This window comes from Mustela erminea, chromosome 14 (assembly GCF_009829155.1).
Source record: "Mustela erminea isolate mMusErm1 chromosome 14, mMusErm1.Pri, whole genome shotgun sequence".
In the NCBI taxonomy this organism is placed as follows: domain Eukaryota; kingdom Metazoa; phylum Chordata; class Mammalia; order Carnivora; family Mustelidae; genus Mustela; species Mustela erminea.
This window is the reverse complement of record NC_045627.1, coordinates 23,433,370-23,457,368: the sequence shown is the minus strand read 5'-3', so window position 1 is coordinate 23,457,368 and position 23,999 is coordinate 23,433,370. Positions and strand designations below refer to the sequence as shown.

Below are 23,999 nucleotides of genomic sequence, written 5' to 3'. Positions count from 1 at the left end.
TTTATAATTAACTAGATAAAGGACTGAATATCCCATTTGATTTTATATAAAGTGATTTTTTGTGTGAAGTGACTACAAAGGTTATGTACAAGTATACTGTTGATCTCTATGCTCCACAAAATGTATGTGCATTTGTTAGTGTACGAGAAATGGAATCAGTGTCAAACCTCCCCCTTCTTCTTCTCTTTTATCTCCAAAAAATGTCTTACTTTACCCTTACAGATAACCCTCTTCTCACCAAAATGATGGCCATTGGCTGAAACTTGTAGATGTTAACAGTGAGGGTACTGAGGCAGAAAGACCAGGATTGGTTCAGTACATTCCTGTTCCTGCTGTGATAATTCACCACAAACTCCTTGGCTGGACAGGACACACTAGTTTTTAAGGGGGGGGGCAGGGGGAGAGGCAAAGAGAGGATCTGAAGCTGACTCCCAGCTCCACATGGAGCCCAACACCTGGCTTGACATCCTGACCCTGAGATCATGACCACAGCTGAAAAAGAGTCGGATGCTTCACCAACTGAGCCCCACACATTTTTTTCTAATCTTATATCCTACAGACCAAAAATCTGACGTGGATCTCATTGGGCTAAAATTAAGTGTGACAGAGCACATTTCTGGAGGGTCTCCAAGAGACTCTCTTTCCTTGCCTTCCAGCTTCTAGACCAAATCAGTCCTTGGAGTGTGCCCTCATCTTCTACCTTCAAAGCCTTCAGGAGAAGGTTGGGTCCTTCCCACATAGCACCACTCTTCTGCTTCTTTCTTTTCAGGATCACCCCAATAGTCCAGGATAATCTCCGTATTTTAAGGTCAACTGATTGGCAGCCTTCATTCCACTGATAATCCCTTTTGCCATGTCATCTCACATATACAGAGGTCCCAGGGATGAGGAAGCAGACATCTTTGGGGGGGGGTGATTATTCTATTTACCAGTCATATCCTGACTTCAGTCTTGGATTGTATCTTGGCTGCATCTCTTAGAATTTGTCTACCAGATTGTATCTTTAAAATCTTCTATTTCCTCATCTGTAAAATTGCCTGTTTGTTGTCAGAAAGTAACAAGGAAATAAATGTGAATGTTAAATATAGAACTTAACAAATAAGAAATACTCAATATATGTTAGTTCTACTATTATTGATAATGAACATCACTCGAGGACGAAGACACAAGGAAAATATCCTTAACTTTCTGCTGGAGGCTGGAGCGGCTAGTATGGGGATGGGTGAGCTCATGAAACCTGGGAGGGTGGTTTCTGGCCAGATGCTACTCCAGACCCAAAGCAGTCACGTGAAGAGCGTTGATGATGCCACCTCAGACTGTCCTACTGTTATGTTCTGGTGGCCGAAATTAGCCACTATACGCCCAAAGTGACGGCTGCCATGGGCAAGAAGAAAATCGCCAAGAGGTCAAAGATCAAGTCTTTTGTGAAACTTTGTATAACTACAATCCCCTCATGCCCAAAAAGTACTCTCTGGGTATCCCCTTGGACAAAACTGTGGTCAACAAACATGTCTAGAGAGCCTGCACCAAAATGCAAGGCCCAATGAGGGGCCAAGGTCAAGTTTGAGCAGAGATAAAAGACCAGCTCCAACAAGTGGTTGTTCCAGAAGCTGCAGGTTTGCTCTCTTTTGTTGCAGTTATTAAAAATACCAAAAAAGGAAAACACCAAAAGACAAAAAACAAACAAACAAAAAAACCGGGGACCTGGGTGGCTCAGTGGGTTGAATCCTCTGCCTTCAGCTCAGATCATGATCCCAGGGTCCTGGGATCAAGCCCCACATCAGGCTCTCTGCTCTGCGGGGAACCTGCTTCCTCCTCTCTCTCTGCCTGCCTCTCTGCCTACTTGTGATCTCTGTCTGTCGAATACATAAATAAAATCTTTTAAAAAAAATACCAAAAAAAAAAGGAAAGAAAAAAAAAAAGAAAAACATCCATAGAGTATACATGTTTTTATCAATTCCCTCCTGAATTTTTATAATCTTCTAATTAGTTATAAATAGTGTAAAGGTACTTGGAAAATGCTTCAATATAATTTGAAGAATTATGTCATTAAAATCGTTTTTGCAGTTTAGTACTGTAGACAAAATTGATAGTCACGACAACATGAGATTATTTAACAGTAGTTCTGTTACTGCATTGTGAGTAGCAGGAATGCTAATCACTGTCCACACAGACCCTGTGGACATCTCGAGGATGCCGACGCCATCTTGGCATCTGTCATGGCACCAGATGCTATTGGCATCTGTTTTCTGTGACAGTCACTGAAGGTGGCAGGAAAAAAAAAAAAAAACACAAGCTGCTCAAATATTCAAGAACGTATTTGTTTTGTTGAAACACTTTTAAAAAATTATTGTAAGAGATGAGTTTTATAAGAAATACATATCTTACGAACCCGAGAAATATATTGTTCTGACTTTACCTGTGAACACATGCATTGTGTCTGATTTCTAATGACGTGCTCTCATTAAATTCTAAAGGACAATACTTTAAAGCAAAAGGAAAAGAGAAAGGAAATAACAGTTCTTTCAATTTAAAATTTAACACTTGACCAAACTTATCCTCAGTTATGTATTTGAAACTCAGCTTCTGTAAGATATGTTTACAGAGATTAATATTGCACCTTCAATTTTTTTAAAGATTTTATTTATTTGTCAGAGTGAGAGCACAATTAGCTCTCTCATTATACAAATATATTACTTTTCTCTAATATGTGGAGTATATTAAACTTCCAAACATTTGAAAAAATTATGAGATCATTAACATCAACAACTCAGTAGTAACTAAACTAAGCCACAACAAAATAATGTTTTGAAATATAGAAGAAAGTAAGGCAATAATTTTCATATTAATATGGAGTAGGAAGAACTCACAACTTATCGGTGAAATTCATATATTACGGAGAGTTTCAGTGGTTACATGTGAATATCCAAAATATGAAAGCTATCACTGACACAAGATATAGTTTAATATGAAGATACACACGTCAAACTTAAAATTATTGTTCAAAAGACACAACAGAGTAAAAAGAAAACCACTGGAATGGGAGACATTTTTGCAAATGCATACATGCATTTTGCATGTATCTGATAAGGGTTAATCTAGAAAATATAGAGAACTCTTACAACTCAACAACAACAAAAAACAAACAGCCAGTTTAAAAAATGGGCAAAAGACTTGAACAGATGTTTATACAAAAGTAACATACAAATGGCCAACGAGTATATGAGAAGATGCTCAAGATCAGCAATCATTAGAGAAATGCAAATCAAAACCATGTTATCACCTCACACCCAATACAATGGCTATTAACAATAAAACAGAAAATAACAAGGGTTGGTGAGGATGTGAAGAAATTGGAACACTTGTGCACTGTTGATGGGAATGTAAAAGGTACAGCTGCTATGGTAAACAGAATGGTGTTTCCTAATAAAAGTTTTAAAATATAATTAGCATATTTATTAGTCTGCTCAGGTTGCCATAACAAAATACCACAGACTGGGTGTCTTAAACAACAGCTACGTGTTACATGAATCTGGAGCTTGGGAAACCCAAGATGGAGGGGTCAGAGGGCTTGGTGTGTGGTGAGAGCCATCTTCAGGCTTGCAGATGATGACCTTCCCTGCTGCATCCGAAAATGGCTTTCCTTCTGTGCTTGTGCAGAGACACAGAGAGAGGCTGGGAGAAGGGAAGTGGCTTCATACCTATAGACTTCTGGTTTTCCAAGATGGAAAAGTTCTGGAGATCTATTTATGTACACAGTAATGTACATAAACTTAGTACTACTCAACTGTATACCTAAAAATGGGGTTAAGATGGTGAGTTTTACATATTTTTACCATAATTAAAAATAAGAGAATGTTGACTATTTTATGAACTTTAAAAATATATCTATATAATCAAACCACATATTTTCAGTTACATAATATTTCCCTAAACATTTTCGTCCATATTCCTTGCCATTTCTCCAGTATTCTTTTTGAGATTTATTTTTAGCATTTTTTATCTGGATCACTATGTTTTAATTTAATCATTAAGAATATCAATATACATAAATGTATTTTTAACTGAATATTTTAAAGATAGCGTTTCTATTTTAATGTTCTAGGTGAGCTTTTCCTGCATCAAAGGAAATGATTTGTTTTTAAATTTTAACAAAAGTAAGTTATAATAAGTGAAAATTCAATATTGTTTATGATCATGTCAATTTAATCTAATTAGGTAATGTTAATATGTAACTTTTCTATGTTTCACACCAAGATAGTTTCACTACTTAAGGACAGAAAATAAATAAAATGTACTGATTAGCTTATGGAAGCGAAAAAAAATAGTGAGTCTACCGAATACCACACCTCTGTGTCTGACTTGTCAAAGCATGAGACTAACGAAGGCAGTGCAGGCCTGCGCACAGACAGACGACAGCTCCGCTCTGATGACAGCACCTTCAGAGAAAGTTGCTCTTTGGGGGCTTGTTCAAGAGGAAGTGTTATTTCCTCGCGCTCTTGTGCTATTCTTTTAAGGTCTCCTGCTACTGGGGCCCGGTGCCTGGGAATCCAGGTCCGATTCAAAGGAACTAGCAGGAGCCGGCAAACTCTCTGGGAAACAGACTAGCCTTCCCGGAGGGACGTGCGGAAGGGGGTACCGCACACCGTGGCCTCATGTGTTCAGCAGGCACTCCTGCTCAGCACCTGACGCTCAGGCCTGCGAGACAGCCCGTGCGGTGGGCGAGGAGTCCCGGACACAGTTACCCCAGCCCGCCGGCGGTGCAGGCCCTTCTGCTGCGCTGGCGGGGCGCCCTCCCGGGGGAACCCTACTGACCCCGTGTGGCTGCGCTCGCTGTCTGCCCTCCCGGGGGGGACCCCGCCAACTCCTTGAGGCGGCTCTTGCGGATCGCGCCCTCTGGGGGCGGGGTCCCCGTCGCCCGGTGTGGCTGCGCTGGCGGGGCGCGCCCTCCCGGGGAGAGGACCCCACCGACCCCGTTTGGCTGTGTTTGCGGAGCGCGCCCTCTCTGGGGGCGTGGGCACCGACCCCGTGTGGCTGCGCTCGCGGGGCGCGCCCTCTGGAGATCCCACTCGCCCGGCGCCCTCTCTCGGTCTGCGGGAGAAGGTTCCAGGAGCCCCGGCCTCAGCCCCGTGCCCCGTCCTCCGGTGCCGGCCGCTCTGGTTCCTGCCCGGGAGGTCGCCGCGGGAACCCGGCGCGCAGAGGCTCTGGGCGTCGGGCTCCCCCCGCTCGCAGCGGCTGGCTCAGCGACTCAGGACGGCCGGGCTTTCGCACCCGGAGGCGAGATGTGCGGGTGCGCGCCGGGCCCGCTCGGACGAGTGCGCCCCGAGTCCGGCCGTGGGGCCTGTGAGGCTCTGTTTCCAGAGTCCAGGTGCCGCCTTCCTTCCCCGAGCCCGGTGGCACCCCGAGCCTCGGGACAGGAAAGGGGTGCCAGCTCATTCCCCGGTTGCGCGGCTGTGCCGAAGACGTAGGCGCGCCGGCGTCCCACCTGGGTCCCTGTTCACCCCTTGTTCGGTACCCTGACTCTGAGTCACGAATGAAACCCGGAGACTAACTAGGCTCGCCTGTCCTGGGCACAAGTGATAATTCCTGAAGCCCGCGGCCGCTCAGAGAGCAACACAGATCGTGGAGATGGGGTTGGGGACAGTCGGTTTTCCCCGTTCCGTGACGAAGCCCTTCCCCGATCCCAAAAGCGTTTGGAGGGAGCGCTAAGTTTGGAAGACCCGGAACCTAGCGAGAGTACAGGGTGCCAGCGCGACAAATGACTCCGTCCCCTAACTTCTTAGGAATTTTCAGGGTAAGCCTGTTTGCTTGCAGGAAAAAATTAATTGATCTCGATTACTGGTGTTTTCCTAAAGCCCATTCCCGTCCTGCTCCCCTCCGCGCTCGCCAGGTATCTGCTCTTTCTGGGTATATTCACGACAAAGAGCACGCCCACTGTGGCCGTTGCTAGTTTCCAAAGTTTCTAGCACCTTGACGCAGGCGCTCCTCGGAAAGGTCCGCTCGGACTCTCGCAGCGCAGAGCGCTCGGAATGGGAGGCTCCAGAAGGGCCGCAAGAGGCGCCCAGGGGGACGGCTCCCGCGGGGAGGAGGCGGGGTCAGGGGAGCCGCAGAGGTCCCGGAGCTGCGCGCCGATCCACCCGCCCACACGCACACGCACACGGGCACGCACGCGCGCGGCACGCACACGCGCGCACGCGGCACGCACACGCGCGGACGCACCCCGCGCTTTTCCTGCGCTCGGCCGCTAGAGGGAGGGCCGCCGGGCCGCCGCGCGACGTGGAGCAAACATGGAGCTGCTCTCTAGCGGAGTGAGCATTTTCCTTCCAGTGATTGTGGTTCTGGGCAGTCCACCCTCGTGAGGGTGCAGCGAACCAAGGCTGGGGGGTGCAGGGGTTCTGGTCCCTTGACAGCCACCAGGCTTCCCTGGGCTTGGGGCTCCCGTTCTGTTACCCCTTTTTCATTGCGCTGGACGCAGCGAGTTTCCGCGCGCCCAGAACAGATCCAGGACCGCTAACAAGTGTGCTCCGTTCGTCATTTCTGCCTGTCCTGAGAGTTGAGGAAGGGGTCGCGGACCTGTGTTTTCCTGCTTTCTGAATTATTTCTGCATCTCCGTTTCATCTTACTTTATACTTTTAGAAATACTGTTGATGTTCTGGCAAAAGGAAAACTCAGCTAGGGACAAAATCAGTTTTCTTACACAAACTTTTTCCCCCCATGATATTAGAGTTTTAATTTAATTCCTCGCCAATCTGGAAATAACGAAAACCTTAGAAAATACCACTTAAAGTAACATATGACTCTAAGAAATGCCACTTCCCTGTGCAAAGAAGGGCTCTTGGGTTCCCAATCGGCATGAAAACCATCTCTGAGAAGAAGTAAGGATCGTCGGAACGCTTCGAGGAGCTTCATGTATTCATAGAACTCTGAGATAGGAAGGATGCCTGTAGGGTTAGGGTGAGATGTGAAATTATCTGCAGTGGGATTTCGGGACTGGGAAATCTAATCCCGTTCACCTCCGTGGATCTCAGCTAACTTTGCAAAATGAGTCAGAGTGATGACTCAGAGCCCAGTGAGAGGAAAGTGATGTCCCTGAAAGCCAGGTTTGGAGAGCCTCAGTGACCCACTCCAGGGTGCGCGCGCGCAGACTGGCCATCTCGCCCTGCACGCAGCTCCGGCTCTGCTCGGTTCGGCAAGCGCTCGCACAGTAGAAGACGGCTTGTGACGACGGGCCCGGGGAGCTGTCGGTCCGCAGCGCCCCCAGCACGGTGTGCTCCCCGAACACAGCCACTCTCCGGGCGCGAGCCCATGTGCGCGCTCCAGCCCACGGGGCTGGCAGCCCCTGCGCTCTCCCCGCGAGCTCAGCTGGTGCTGACGTCCGCTCGGGCCCGTGAACGTGTCGGTCCCTGCGCAGGAGGGAGCGCACTTTGTAGCAGTTACTTTGCCTGAAGGGAGTCGCGTCTGCGCCCCTGCCCGCTCACTCGGTTGGCACCACGTCCGCAGCCGCCTCTCCAGCGGGAGGCGCGTTGGGTATTTGCACTTCAAGAGAGGACCCGCGGTGCTTCCCCAGCCCTGTGCTTTGCCGGCGGACTCGAGGACCAGAGCTGACGAGGTGCGCGCGGGATCGCCCAAGGAGCAGGGGGCTTCCTCTCCCGGATTTTGGGGAGGAGTGATTTTTCCCAGAGCTGATGAAAGAGTCCTCCCCGCCCCGGCACCTGCAACTTGTTTTGGTGTCTTCGCAGTCTTGCGTGTGAGGTTCCAACATCAAAGTTTTCCCTTCCTTCCCTGAAAAAGCTCTGGGTTCCATCCATCCGCCTCCCCCGCGCGGTGGCGGCCAGGCCTGCTTGCTGCGCGGTGAGTGGATAGCGGGGCGCTTGGTGTGGCGGCGGCGGCGGCGGAAACCGGAGCGATCAGCCAGAGCAGCAGAGAGGAGCTGCTGCCGGGCCCCTCGGTCACCCCTCGCTGGGAGAAAGAGCTGCATGAGAGCTCTGAGCAGGGGCCGGAACCTTCGGGGACGCGGGTGCCTGGAAACTGGATTGAATCCCCTTTTTCTCCCGTGGTAACTAATCGAGACCAGCGCTTGGCACGAGCGCTCTGCGGGACCCAAGCTCCGGGCTGCTCGGTATTCGTGCGTCCGCTGCTGCGGAGGGAGCGAAGGGGAGGACGCTCGCGGATGCTGCTGGAGCCTGGAGGTAGGCGAGGGGGTGGGATCGGGATTCTAACGCTCAGCGGAGATTCCAAAGGGGTGTCTGGTTTCCTGGAGCTGAGGCTTTGCGCTCTGCCTCATTTCCCACCGCGCCCTCCCCGCGTCGGATTCAGGCTTAGGAACAGCACTCTCAAGGTGGATTGCCTTCCAGGGCTCCTCGCCTGAATGCTTCGCTGCTTGCATTGGATGGTGGGGGTATGTCAGCTTCCCTGGGAAGTTGATAGCTTGCAGGTTTTGAGAAGGTCCAACTTGATTTCATTCAGTTTCTTAAAGGATGTGTTTCCTGTGGGCAAGAATTATGGGAAAGAAATGTCAGTGTCACATACAACTGCAATCCAGCTCAGAAATCACCTTCATTCCCCCCCAAAAGTTTTCCCCATGCAAGTTTTCCTAATGTCCAGATGTAGTGCATGGAGGCTTGGCTTGCTTTAGTATAGATAAACGGGGAATGGGGCTCCCCTGTTTTTAAAGTGCAATATGTCAAGGACATTGTTGCCACCCTGCCTGGCTGCCCGCCTTCCTTCTTTCTATCCTTCCTCCCACCCTCCCTTTCCCCTAGGCTGCCCATGTAACAAAGCCTATGAATGTAGGGAGAATGGAACACTTTTACAGTCTGCAGAAATGATGAAATACTTTGCTGTTCCCAGGCTTGCTTGAAGTTTTTATTTAAATACCTGATCTTTTTTTAGTAAAAAAAGGTAATTTGGGGTAAGAGTGAACTAGCATCTGTGGTGCAATTCAGCAGGGTAAGATTTTGTATATAGTGTGTATAATTGATCCCTATAGTTGCATGTTAACTAATGACAGAAATTGCATGAGATGATAGAAACAGCCCTTGATTTTTTGCCAAACGGTATTTTTGTACTGTGGGGAAATTTAAAAAAAACGTTCTCAAAATTTATATATCAAGAATATGGATGCATAGAGGAAAACAGAAAGGTAAGTTAACTTGCAGAGGGTGATTTATTGAAAATCAGTAAGATTTCATATCTACATATGGTAATCAGGGAAATAAATGAACAGTTATTATTCCCAGCGTGCAGTACCTGATCTGTAGAAAGGCTGCTGTTCCATCTCATTTTTGACCTCATTTGTGGCAATAGAACTGTGTTGGATGGCTTGATTTACTTCCTCATGCTGGTGCTGTAGATGCCAGGATGTCCTGCAGGAAGAGCTGAGGTCCAGGACCTCCCCTGGCCCCAGGGCCATCTCCGCAGGACAGGGAATCCTTAAGAGGAGCTGCAACCGGTGGAATCTGGAGCCTCTTCATTCTCTTGCCTCCACTCCTCCTCCTCCTTCTCTTGCTCCTCTGCACTTGTGGCTTCCAGTCTGAACCTAATTCTCAGTGCAGTCAGCTCTGTCCCTCCTGTGTTCCTTCTCAAGAGGCACCCCTGAACTGGGGTTGCTCTAAACTGAAGTGTTAATACCCTAGCAGTAAATGAGCAGTCCTGTACTCAGCAAGCCTCCTGCTAAGCCAGGTGTGTAGGGGGTGGGGGGGGGGCGGACTACTAAGCTAGGAGCATGGGTTGTAATGAAGGAGAATGGGGGCAGGGCAGAAGGGAAGGGATAGAGCTAAGATTTGAGTTGTGTGTGTATGCCTGTGTGCAGAGGTTGGACTCTCTGCAGGAATCAGTCTTACCTTAAATCTGCCCCAGCAGATTTATCTCAAAGGTCAGACTCATTGCTTGATAAATGATTTAGAAAGAGTTGGGAATCCCAAGAAAATAAACGGCTCTCATTTGTACTTACTGACTTCCAAATAAACTTTTAGTCTGAGGGTCTAAGACAGTTTTTGTCAAATTTTAGTGCCTAAGGATGCATAAAAATGGAGATTTATGACCCCAGACACATGAGAAATTTGTTCAAGAGGATCCAATTAACTGCATGTTTAATACCGTGGGTGATTCCAATTCTCTAGCTCAGGAATTATTCAGTGAAAAATACAGGCTTGGTGTTAATGAACTTCCTTTTAGGGAGGGTCTCGTGCTAATTTGAAAAAATTTCCTAGTATTTGTTATCTTCTTGAATTTTCCTTGTTTTCCATTCTTCACATCATTTTTATTGTCACATCAGTCCTGTTAGGAGATGGCTATTCTTAAATATCAAACCTCTATGGTTTGTGGATTTGAATTGATGGATGATGGCCATTTGGGATCAAAAATAGGTGGCACTAATGTGCCTCTGTCACTGACATGATAGGAATGCTTCAGGATAGAGATTTTAAAGAACTACATTCTTTAAAAAAGAATGTAGTTCATGGTTTGATTAAGTAAACATGGCTATCTCTTCCCTACCAGAGGGAGATCATTTTTTAAAATGCTAATCTTTTTATTTCACATATTTATATATTTATATATTTGCTAATAATATAAGTATTTCAAGTAGCTTACATGGTATTATAAAAAAAGAAAGTAAACTTAAGAATCCCTACAATTAATTTTTTCTACTCTGTCCATTAATAAAACTTAACCAAGGTGACACAAAAGTAAAGGAAAGGATTGATGAACTCCTGAACCCAATGAACAAATGAGTAATTTCTTTTGGGTCTTATTTTGGCAGTGACATTTCCATGAAGTTCTTAATTTCTCCTGTTCTTTCCAACCAAAGCAATTTGGTCATTCATTATTGTGGTCTTCAAGAGGTGTGGTGTTCATTGACATTTCGTTATCAGTGTTCTCAATTCTATGTTTTATTATACTCTCTCTACAACGTGGCTTGTATAGAACACCTTTTCACATTAGTAAGCATTTCAAGCTTCCTATTATTAAAAAGATTTGCAGCATAAAGGCAGGGCATCACATGTGGTTAAAGGATTAGGATGTCGTATTTGTTTATTTTCTTAAACACTTTATCCAATTGTAGTTATAAGTTGGTTGATTACTATTTTAAATTATGTACATGTGGAAAGTTTTTGAAAGTGCTGCTTGCATGTTTTAATAACATATGACCTCTCGAGTGATTTATAGCATAGATTAATATGAATTATATGTTAATTTTTGAGTTGAGTTTTGTTTGTTTTTTGTTGAAACTCCAACAATCTCTTTGGATATTTGGTTGATGACACAGTAAGACTTGGGAAATCTGGGAAGGAAATCACAGAACTAGTTTCATCCTAGCAAGATAACCTCAACCTAAGAAAGGTGTGGTTTTGCTACATATTAGCCCCAAATCATAGATGTAATGACTGATACACAGAGATTGAAATGTAGTCCAGGATTCCTGCCACATATTAAAGACTTTCTGTAAAATGATGGCATCACTGATAGTCATCTATTTCTATGTTTAAAAATATGTGGAATTTTACTTAGAAGCTCTGGAAACTTCTTTTTTCTCTTACATAGTCCCTCTCCCCATGGGGTGAAAGAGGGAATAGCCCACATGATGGCACTATTGTGGTGAATAATATTTTATGTAATTCTGCCCTTGAACCATCTTTAGCTACATGTATACCAATGGAAACTTTGGACTTTTCTCTAATGATAAATATTCTGACAACATTTTTCTAGTAAACATACTATTTATTAGGTCCGAGTGCCCATTGTTGCCAAGAATGGCCTTTTAAAATATGATTTCCCAATCTCTGTCCAAGAAAACCTAGAAGCCATGACTTCTATATTTTTTCCACTCCCTTGCCCTGCGTTCTGGTATAAATCACTCCATAGCTACAGAAGTTATTATCTCCTAGAGTGATTTCACATATACTAGATATATACTCTTCTTGTCAACTACAATGTTAAATATATTTTCATCTCTGTTCTTTGTTCTTAAAATCAGGATGGATACTCTTTTTTGCATACCATCTGTCTTTATCTCAATTCCTCTATGCTACCAGAAAGTCCATTCACACTAAGTCAGTGATTTAATGGATTTCTTAACAGGTCATTTGCATTTTAATAGAGGACCCCTAGAATACAAATTCTAACGCGTTTCCAGCGAGGGTTTCCAGGTCATTAGACAAAAATTCATACAAGTTAATGCTTCACAGACCACAGTCACAGGTGTATGAGGTCAGGTCTACAACGTCTCCCCTATTCCTTACCTCATGACTGGTGTGTTAGAGCCTCACAAAGACCTCAGTGCACACAACAAACAAGGGTTGAGTATATTACTGAGATTTGGATATGAAGAATGGGACATTACCACTAATCCAGGGACAAGGGACACATCAGAAGGGGAGACCACATACTAGAGCCTGTCTTTCTTGGTTTGCTGTTGGCACAGTTTGTGCGTGGGATCACACTAGAAAATACAACTGTGGTAGAAGGAACAAATGGAAGACACAGAAGATGTCATGGTGTCTGGTCCAGTCCGTATTGTCTTTGAGTGTGGAGGGAGGGTGTTTGCACACCTCTCACACTTCTTTTGCCAGACATTTGCAGACATTTGCACACCTCTCACACATCTTTTGCCAGACATTTGAAAAATTGTCTTATAGGATGACCACTACAAGTTTCATTCCTGATATAAAGGAATTCTTCATCCTTTTCTTCAATTCTTGAAACCCTAACATAATTATCTTCTAAGAATTTCATCTCCTTGGTTACTGACAGAGCAACATGGCTGTGGTGGGTCAAGGACTTCATTTAAATAAAATGTCCTACAACTGATGTGAGAGTACTGGGTTGTCTCTGGATTGAGTCCTACAGCTGCACACAATAGGGTGAAACAGAAATGCTGGTTTTCATTTTAAAGATGCTTAAAATATTACAAGTTATTTCCGTGATGTTAGGTGTTTTCTAACTTTCCTGTAGTTTTTATCTGTGAATTACTTAAATCCGCACCTCTTCTCAGTGATGAATTTTTTTCATGAATGAAGCAAGGAAGGGAAAGGAAGCACATCTAAGATATTCAGTGAAGTGCCACGTGAAAAAAAGGCTCTCAGAGCTATTTTTGCATATTGTTTTTTTCTAACATGTTTCAAATAACAGTAAGATCTTATATGTATTTTGTAACGTATGTAACCTATGTAACGTATCAGAATGTATATGTATTAGAACTTATTGAACTTTATTCTAATTGCCATGTTCATCCTTTCTTCATTCTGAAGTCCTCTCCCCATGGCTACTAAGGACAGACTTTTCTGAGAAATTAAACAATCAAATATTAATTAATCAGTGGTTCTTAATTAATTAATCAGAAAGGTTCTTTCTAAGAATCTTTTTAAAAGGATAACTAAAAATTAAATAGGTATAAGTTAAAAATCCATAATGTCCCAGTTCTTAATTTTTTCTCTGCAGAAACACCTAAGCCTAATGTTATTCAAATTATTATTTATACTGTACTTTCTGATAGATTTCACTGTACTTGGAAGAGTAAAAATACTTGAATTCACCAATATTGTGATTTAATCATTTGATGTATCAATGATATCTAATTACTGCATTTTTTAAAGAGTACATTACTGTTTAAAGCAGTATTACTGTTTTAAAAATAACTCCCTAACATTATCACAATATATATTATTCAAAACAATTTTTAGGTAAGCAATATGTATTAAATTAACATCTGTACAACATTTTGTCTTCTCTTAAATGGGTTCGTGAATGTTGAAGTTTTAAATTATTAAAAGGGTCTTTACATGTTAAAATATATATATAAAGTTGAGCTGATATTATTATTTGCATTATATTTTACAAAGCTTAAAGTGTTATAGTTGCTGAATCCTCAAAAATTAATACACTTGAAAAAATAGCATATTAATTACTATGTGACAGCTAAATTCTGTATCAGCTCTGACTTAGCAATAAACCTGGAGACCACATGCTCCATTTTTTGAGGTGTTATATTGTTTCCTCTAAAAAGTATTATACTGGCCTATTGAACATGTCATGGTACATTTTTAGGGTATAGTATATATATTCTTGTTGATCAGTGTATGACAAGGTGAGGGAATATAATTTGATGCTATACTTTTGGCATCCAGAAGCATGAAAATAATAACCCTATAGAGATATGTATAACACATTTACACACACACATGCATGCACAAATAATGAGTTTTAAAGAATGCCCATGGTCACCGAACTCCCCACAGATATTCACAATCTAAAATATACCAAGTGTACGTAGCTTTAGGAATCAGTTTTCTGTTGGCATTTAGAATCCATCTGGCCGTGACAGACTGATGACATTTGGCATGGATTAAGGAATTACAAATCTACTTGCAAACATTTCTGTTTCCAAAAATAGTAGATTAAATTTGGTAAAAATTTGGTTGAGTCTCTGTTCATTGTTAACATATTCTTAGGTAGGAGCATATTAATTGACAAAAATGGTGGAGTAGTACTTTTACTAATCTTTCTAATGGGGAAAAAAAAAGACCATATGCTTAGGAATACATCTTAGGAAAGGACACTAATTGCTTTAGGCAAAAATTTAATAGGTAAAAAGTTGGCCAGTGAAGATTTGAGTTTAACAACTTTAAACTGATTAAAAATTATGGTATGTTAAGTAAATATTATATAAAACTCCTACATTAAACACTATTCTAGAAAGCCATATTTTTCTACACAATAAGTCGTCAAAAACATTTTAGAAATTAGAAAAAATTCATAGCATTTTATCTTCATACAATATGCTTAGACTAAAAAAATAAATAAGGTTCACAAAAATAATAAAAAATTGTCATGTAGCAGTTTATTTTATGCCAGTTATGATTTAAAGAATTTTGCATTTACCAACTCCCTTAATCCTTATAACTTCATTAGACAAATCTTATATATTCCCAATTTATTGATAAGAAAATGCATGCTCAGGAAGGTTAAGACCTTTGGCCGAAGTAAGCCAGTAAGAGATGGAGTTTGACTGGAGACTCCGGGCGTTGTGTTCTTTACTTCTGCACCATAAGGGCTCCTGACGGCAGTTCAGGAGCACCACCAGCCACAATTTAACATGGCTGGTGGACACTGCTGACCTCACCTCTAGCAGCGTGCAGATGCTGATTGCCAGCAGCTGTTCCACTTTGGGGATTTTTCTGTTGTGATCTAGTTTTCACATTTATTATATGAAAAAAAGGAAATACTGCCCTCAACTTGCCAGTCCATGTTTTGTACTTTCAGTTAATTGTATGACTTTTTTTTTTTATTATTCATGAAGGACAGTCTTATTTTTAGCACTGAAGTAACATGGACCTAATGCTCCATGTTACTTGTGGGTGCCTTTTTGGTAAGGTATTAATACCTTTTTCTGAAAAGAAACTTTTACCAGAGTGTGTTCATAATCACGCATCGAGTGTTTTCCCATATCTAATTTGTAACTGAATTCCGAACTCTCTCTCACCAGGCACAGGGCAAATTCTTCTACCTGATTCAGTTGTGCACATGTTCGTGTGTTCTCATCCTGCGTGTCCTTCCAGAGCTGACTCCAGCAGGTCAAGCGATGTTGTGGATGGCTCGGGGCTGAGTGGACTTGCGTCCTGTCAGCCTTTTTGGGTCCGTATAAAAGAGTAGTTAATGGTCCAAGGTGGGCACTGGGGCTTCCAAGCTCTGATGTTTAGCTGCTCTGAAACTGGACATTTTTCCCCAAAGCTTCTTCACTTCAGTCTTCTCCTCACTAGGACCTCCTGAGTATTAACAGACTTTAATGAGATAATTCAAGTAATGTTTATGGCCATGCTTAACACACAGTTCAGCCTGCTGAAAGGCCAACATTTTGAATAGGTGTTTGGGAGGAAAACTGTAGAAAAGTATAAAACCAGATATGACTGCTTGGTAGTTTTCCATGTGCACAAATATCATCTTATAACAAACATGCTAGTCATTCATGATCCAGAAAGGGAAAATTTGTATTTTTTTATATATTTCAATGAAAATACAGTTGCAGTGGTTCATTTGTTTTTAGTCTTTGGACACTCTTAAGAATAGTGAGTTTTCCAGCATTAGAAAGACAGATTCACAGATAAAAAGCTACAGCAAGTAACAACTGACCTAACTCTTGTGAAAGATCCCCGAAAAAGTTTTACCTAAGAGGATTTTCTTAGTGAATTACTGGTTCAATTTACAATGAAACAGGAAACCAAACAGATGAACACAGAGGCAGCAAGTTATTGGGCATGCGGCATTTCCTTGGCTTCAAGTAGCTACAACTAAGAAATAAAAAGCAATCAATTAAAAAAAAAAAAAAAAAAGCAACCTGGCTTGCTCCTAGAATTGCATTTATTCTATGTCCTTATGCTTGGTGAAAACCATCTGAAATGAAAGCACAGTTATTAGAAATAATTACATTTTTTAAAAAAAATAAGGACTCTGCCTTCTAACCCTGATGTCATTAGAGTTGCATGTCTTTCTTTCTTCATTTGTTTTTCAGAACAAAACAGTGGCCTTCAGGCTTCTTTACTACTCAGTAGCATTGATTAAAAGTTAAAATAGAATTAACTCAAAAGTTGAGAAGGAAAACAAAGGTCTAAAAGCTGATGACTCCGCGAGACAGACCTGTTGTCTCTGGTGAAGTCTTCAGCCTTCGGTGTTGGGCCACAGTCTTACCCACGGCCATGCTGAATTGAAGGATGTAATGTGACCAGAGCATCCCCAATTTAAATGGTCTTTATCAGATAATTAGGAGGGTAAGAATTAAAAGGCAGAGCACCAGAGAAGTTATTAGACCATTTCCCTCTAACACAGTATGGATCAATACCATTCCCTGAATCTATGTGCACTAATTGTTAGAGAGGGATTGTGAGGGCAGCCAGGCCCCCTGTCTCGGGACTGATGGTGCCAGCAAGATGTTTGAGGATGTAATTCCACTAGCACTCATTCATCCACGGACTAGTAATTTGCTTTTTTATATTTCTCAACAGCAAAAATATGGGTACCTTGTTGTTCTTTCATGACCACATTACATATTGTATTAGTCTTTCATTGTTTACAGTAATTGTCGTGATCATACCTTTTATTAGAGATATATTAGTAATATGAGTTTTCTATAGTATCAGTCTCTACATGGGATTTCCTCTTGATCTACACTTTACAAATAAAATCTATCTTCTCTGCATCACATTCAGCATATAATATGATAGGGGGACAAATGAATAAATAGAATAAACACCACTATTTGGAAAGAAAAAGAAAGAGAGATGTCTCAGACAATGACCTTTGTGGGGTGTATGCCATTGGGTTTCTGCCTGCAAACTGGCCGTTTTATCCCCAGAGTCATCTCTTCCTGGTACGACCTCCCCAGTTGCAGGCATCAGCTGTCCAGCATTCCTGAGATCCTGTGGCCTCCCTGTATTTCCAGTACGAGGGCTTGGTTAGGTAGGGCTCTGCGTCCCATGCTGTCTCAGTGCACAGGGTCTCAGTGGTCCCCCACCATGTTCCGCGGCTCACCTTCCCAGGCTCCAAGACAGTTTCCTTGCTTGCGCCCACGGACTGCTGTTGTTTGCCACAACACACCTGACTTCTCAGTACAAAGTTCAGTATCACTCAGTGTTCCTTTCCCTCCTCCCACTCCCATTTTTTGAATGGTGAAATCTTGAAGAATACAGAAGGAAAAAATAAGTCATCAATCCTGTGATTGAAAGAGAGCCTTGGTCATTTCCAGCGGCCTATAATTCTTTGTCAAGTTCCTTTTTTCATTTATTTTTACTTATTTCATATTATTTTTACTTAAAACTGTGGATTTCACAGTTCTTTAAATGTTGTCTTTTCTGTCAATACTTGTACATAGAAGATTTTTGGAATTTTCTTCTCCTTTTGAAAATATGGAAGATTCAGAAATAAGGCCACTTTGCTGTAGGGTACGGGATGTTGCTGCATGAGGCAGGCTTCCCAACATTGTATCTGTCACTGCCCACCTTGGTCTCAGGTGCCCCTCCTTAGTGTGTCATTCATTTCTCAGTACCGTAAACATCCCTTCTAGAAATATCTATATATCTCTGGGTGCATGTCCTCAGTTATTTTCTTATATATTTCTAGGGGTAGAAAATTACTGCCTTAAAGCATATATACAAAGAGAGAAAATAATTTGCACTTTCACTAAGTTAATGTCCAATTTTTGCTATTTTACATTGTGTCATTTTAATGATGAGATTGATTTTAAATATATGATAGTTTTTATGTACCTTTATTTTTGAAATGACTTCATGCAGTTTTGAGGTTTTCCAAATAATTGATTTATTTTTATTGCTTATCACAATTTTTCAAAATTTGACACCTTTAACTTTTGATGTTATATTTGAAAGTATTTATTGTTTAGATTTTTATGTCAGATATATTAATATTTCTGTTACCTTTGACTTTCATAATTTGCATAAAGAGCTTTTTACTGTTTAATTATTTGAAATTAACATTCATGTCTTTTATTTTAATTTTTTATACTTCATTAAAGCTTGAGTTACTTATAATGTAAGATATTTATAAGGAACTGATTTTTTAATAATTTTCCAAATAATTAACCAATTAACTATTGGCCACTTATGGAACAGTTTAAATTATATTGGAATATAGTTCCAAATTAATGTGAATATAGTTCCAAATTAAGTCTTCCTATAAAAGGAAAGTTATTTCATGTTCTTTTTAAAAAAAAGCACACTCTGCTTTTATTTGTATAAGACATCTTGTGCATTTTCGTCAGCTCTTATTAATGGGCATTATGTCACCATCCTACCAAGATAACCATGGATATCCCACTAACTTGGTATGACTAATATCGTAATCCTTATTAAGTCAAACTTGACAAAAAGCTATAGAATTCCCCTAGGATGATTATTAGGAATAGATTGAGCACTTCAGTTTATTTAAATACCCATGGTGTACAGTTGATCATACAGGAACAATGACCAAGCCACTTTTAACAAAATATATATTAGCCAGTTTTACCATCAACAGAAAATATTATTCCTTCAAAGGTCATTCAAATTCAATTCATATCCTAGTAATAGCTATTTAAAATTGTGTTCAAATTTTATGTGGAAATCACCTTCAGAAGAGAGGGGTATTTTGAATTATTTTATCATAGGTCATTTTTGTTATAGAAGATATATTAGAATGAGGGGTGCCTGGGTGGCTCAGTGGGTTAAAGCCTCTGGCTTCGGCTCAGGTCATGATCCCAGGGTCCTGGGATTGAGCCCCACATAGGGCTCTCTGCTCAGTAGGGAGCCTGCTTCTTCCTCTCTCTCTGCCTGCCTCTCTGCCTACTTCTGATCTCTGTCTGCCAAATAAATAAATAAAATCTTAAAAAAAAGAAGTTATATTAGAATGAGACTGTCTTAGCAAAAATATTTCAAAGTCTTGCTTTATCACCCATGCCTCTAAAACAGTAGAACAAACTCCTTTTCCTCAAGTATCAAGGTAGCTACTGGGTGTTCTTTCCTGTAAGATAAACCTTTCTATGCTTCTCTGTGAAACTAAAAGAGCTGCTGTAAATTAATAAGTGTGTTTGAGTTCATTACAATCCCTACAAAGAATGGCTCCCTCTGTTTGCTGGGTCTCCGTTCTAAAATGAGTTTAGGAAAACGCACATCCTTGTTTCGGGTAAAACCTGCTCAGGGGAGTTTACTATCCATTCACTGACTGTTCCATAGTACACCCTCGGCATTTCAAAATTAAAATAAGACTTCAATAATTTTTTTAAAAGTTTAGAAATTAATTTTCTTTTTAATTTTCCTATTGGAATAGAAAAATATAGCATGGCCTGATTACATACCACTTGTATCAATAATGGGCAGGAAATACATTTAATAACTGAAACTTGCATTAACATTTGTCTTTTGAATAATGCATGTCTTTTCTATTCTGCTTGGAGCTATGTGGAGAGAACCTTCTAGAGGATAAGGAAAACTAATGCTAGGATTTAGGATAGGAACTGTTACGCTCTCGTCAAGACCCCTAGTTTGCCTAGCATTTTCAAGTTCAGAAAAGCAGGTGAGGAAATAGAGATCATTGTCACAATGATCACAAATAATTATTCTTGTATGTATCATGTGTGTTACATTTTGCTTTTTACCAAATCCTTTGGATAAAAGGGAGAAGGTATTGTTGTTTAATATAGAGTCTACCTATTTGAGAGTTGAATTACTTATTCACCTGTTCCAAAGCATGAAAGTAGTATATATCCCGGGTATTGTTTTTTGTTAGCACTACCTCTGTGGTGCTCTTACACCCTGGTGGGAGAGTTCATGAGAGCCTGGGAACCCTGTATGGTGAGGCGGTGGCCAAAGGTTGTCCATGGGGCCCTTCGGAGGATGTAGGTAATGAGCCGTGAGCTAGCTTTCCGTGCATCTTGAAATAGAAGGAGGCAAGGCCCCCTGAGGCAGCGCTTGTCATGGATTACCAACAAGAGACTAGTCTGTTTGGGGAGCAGAGAACTCTGAGAGAACTCTGTTTTGGGAATAAATACGTCTTGGAGAATCTCCACTTTCCAAACCATGGAGAGAAACTACTGTGATGTGATAGCTTGAGAGCATCGTTCTGTAGCTTATTTAATAATGAACTTTATAAAGATGGTTGTTTTAAAGTATAAAGTGTTAATACTTGAATTCAATGAAATCAAAGGGGAACCATGTAGATTTATCAAAAGCAATGCTCCAAGAGTTTAAGTGAATTACCTGAGTTATACAGACATAAATGAGACACCAAGATTTCTGACTTTGTTTTTAATATTTTTTCATTGATACGTTCGCCCATTTTTGTATACAGTACTAGAGCACAAAACATACTTAACGTTTGCTAGTTTGACAGATTTTAGTTTCAGGAATTTAACAAAGATCCTTGTGAGTATGTCATTCACCTTAAATCAGACTCCATGTTTTGAAGGTTTTAGAATATATGGCTTTCTTATTCTGATAATATCATACACAGCTGATTAAATAATATCGGGTTATATGCAGTAGTACCCCCAAACTCTTATCTTGGGGAGATGCATTCTTTTGGACATACTATATTTAATTTTAATTTGTAGGACCTACTTTGGCATGAGAGACAGAAAATAGAAAAAAATCTGATTTCAGAGCTTTGTCTTCTTGGCTCAGGTTTGTCTTTATTATCTGTCTAATTTTGAATAAACCCTATAAAATTTTTGAATTTCAGTTCCAAAACGAAACACTGCAAAGACTAACTTAAATGACCTAACATGTTCTTCTAACACTGACATTCTTGGATTCTACAACTAGGCATTTTATTATTCAAGAATATCTTCTCTTCTGGTAACTTGCATGAACTGCTTAGGAATAATTTCAGGTCTTTCAGCTAAAATTCCATATTAGATTTAGGTACATTAAACAAACAACCAAATGCTCCATTTAGATGTCTTAATGACAGAATTTTGGCAAACTGTTGAGTATGTGGGTTGTTGTTACCCCATAAACACTCATATCACTAGACATTTTGATGATGTGCAAGGCTGACTCAGGGGGCATAATTGAGCTGTCACTGAGCACTGTCAAAATAAATGTCTAATCACACCATTCGGGAGGTTGGCTGCTGGATTCTGAACAGAACCTTTTACGCTTTTAAGTAAAACCAATAGAAAAGTCTTAGCCCTCCATTTAAATAGCTTTTGGATTTGCAAGAGCTTGCCGTATTTAATGAAAGCTTCAGCAACTTGAAATGACTTGTACTTATCCCTCACCATCTACCAGAATGCTGTTTCCCCCCTGCTTTAAGACCATCTGTAACCGAGATTGGAAGTTAAAGGAGATAAAATCCAGTGAGTTAAAGCCAAGCTCAGTCATTAGGATATCTTTTTCCCCTTGCAGTCAGCTGCACATGTGAATAATCACATGCAACCTCAGGGTAGGAAACCTGTATCACAGTGAATAATGAATGATTTAATTCTAATTAAGAAGTTTCCTTTTAAAAAAGAACAAGTGTAACAGACCTCTTCTGAATAAATTAAAGTTAACTTGAAAATGAGGTTTTGTTGAACACAGTTGAGCAGCTTCTCCTTCAGTTTTGGGGAGTCCCTGTTTGGCCATCCAAGTTCTGATTCAGAGCTCTCACTTCCCCTTGATGTAGACTCTGCCATGGAATCGCCAAGTGATAAGTTCCAACCAGGACTTTTGCTTGCTTGTTTGTTTTCGGTGTTATAATTACTTGAGAGATATCTCCAGAAGTTCTCAGTACCAAACGCATAATGTTTGACGAGCATATCCTATTTTGCCTATTATTTAAAGATAGTTTGAGTTTTTTGTCCCTTATTATGACAGCTTAAATATTGTTTATAGAGCCATTCCTGCTTGCCTCTGTATCAGTTAACAGAGTATGATTGATGTTTATTTTACAAGTCTTCGTTTTCCAGAGCAGTTCTACACATGAAACCCCTGTGCGGAATAGCAAGATTATTTACAGTGCAAAATGTGAGTTCATTTCATGAATTATTTACTATGTCATACATATGCTTGGGCATAAGCACACTGTCATACTGTTGAGTAGAGCTAGCATGATTAAATGTCTAAAGAGTTGTTTAAGTGTTCATCTTGCATATACCATGTTATGTATGGACAGTGAACATCTGGTTTAAATATCTGATGATTTTATATAATATATATATTTATATTCTTCATTTTCAACACACACACATATACATATAAAGGAAGATGCCTTTCATTTAGACATAGGATTCCCATGGTTAGGTATACAGGGAAATACAGTGGGTACAAGTTTCAATAATACTTTTACACATGACAGAGCACTTCTCATATATTGCCCCACATGATTATTAGGACAGCTGTAAAGATGTTAGGGCAGGTATGATTACGCCTACTTATAGACCTAAAGACCAAGGTTGGAAGCACACTGTAAATGCACATTCATCCAGTAATCCCAGAGCTGCCATTGAGAACCACCTCTCTTGAAATCTGTTGCAGTGTCCTTTTTATACAGTGCAGTAAATTTAGGTTGTTTGGGGGAGATCTGAAAAAGTGTTAAATTGCCCTCACTTCTTTTGCATATATGAGAATTGCTCCTATTCACTATCACTAAGATTTAATTTTTACCTTCTAGAATCGCCTATGATGAAGAATTTGGGGGGTGCCTAGGTGGCTTAGTGGGTTAAGCCTCTGCCTTCTGCTCAGGTCATAATCTCAGGGTCCCAGGATAGAACCCCACATCTGGCTCTCTGCTCAGCAGGGAGCTTGCTTTCTCCTCTCTGCTTGCTTCTCTGCATACTTGTGATCTCTCTGTCAAATAAATAAATAAAATCTTAAAAAAAAAATTTGGAAATGAACATAAATTCAGAAAAGAAATCTTCCCAAGTATTGTGTGTGTATTATATATAAATATATACAAAATATTTGGGTAAATTAACATGCATAATATATGAATATATAGCAATTAGTTATGAATATCTGTAGTTCGAAATGCACTCATGTGAAAAGTGATCTGGTTTTTATCTAGCCTAGAAAAGCAGGAAACAATTTGTTAAAAATGGAACCATTTCTCGACTCTCAGGAATCAGGAACTCACAAAGTTATCTGCACTCCGCGTTCACTGGAATTTGGGAATGTCCTCCAGTTGACATGACTTCTTGTTTAAGTTTTTGATGGAGTTCACTAACAAAGCCATCTGGTCCTGAGCCTTTTTTGTCAGGAGACTTTTGATTACTGATTCATCATATTTGTAGGTATATTCAGGTTTTCTGCTTCTTCATGATTCAGTCTTAATAGGTTGTGTATTTCTGGGAATTTATCCATTTCTTCTTAGTTATCCAATTTGTTTGCGTGTAATTATTTTCAGTAGTCTCTTAAATTCTTTGTATTTCTGTAATATCTTACATCTCCTTCATTTTTAGCTTTTATTTTAGTCTTTTTTTTTCTTAATTTAACTAAAGGTTTGTCAGTCTTACTGTCTTTTCAAGAAGAAGTTCT

General features: G+C 40.8%; 1 protein-coding gene across 1 annotated transcript in view; it reads left to right on the top strand.

Annotated features, from left to right (window-relative positions):
* The first annotated feature begins 8,125 nt into the window (after positions 1 to 8,125).
* The window catches only part of PCDH15 (protocadherin related 15), a 1,723,534-nt gene continuing 1,707,660 nt past the window's right edge, over positions 8,126 to 23,999 (top strand). The window contains exon 1 of the mRNA XM_032313059.1: positions 8,126 to 8,189. The gene's annotated coding sequence lies outside the window, so the exon portion shown is untranslated. The remainder of the gene's footprint in view (positions 8,190 to 23,999) is intronic.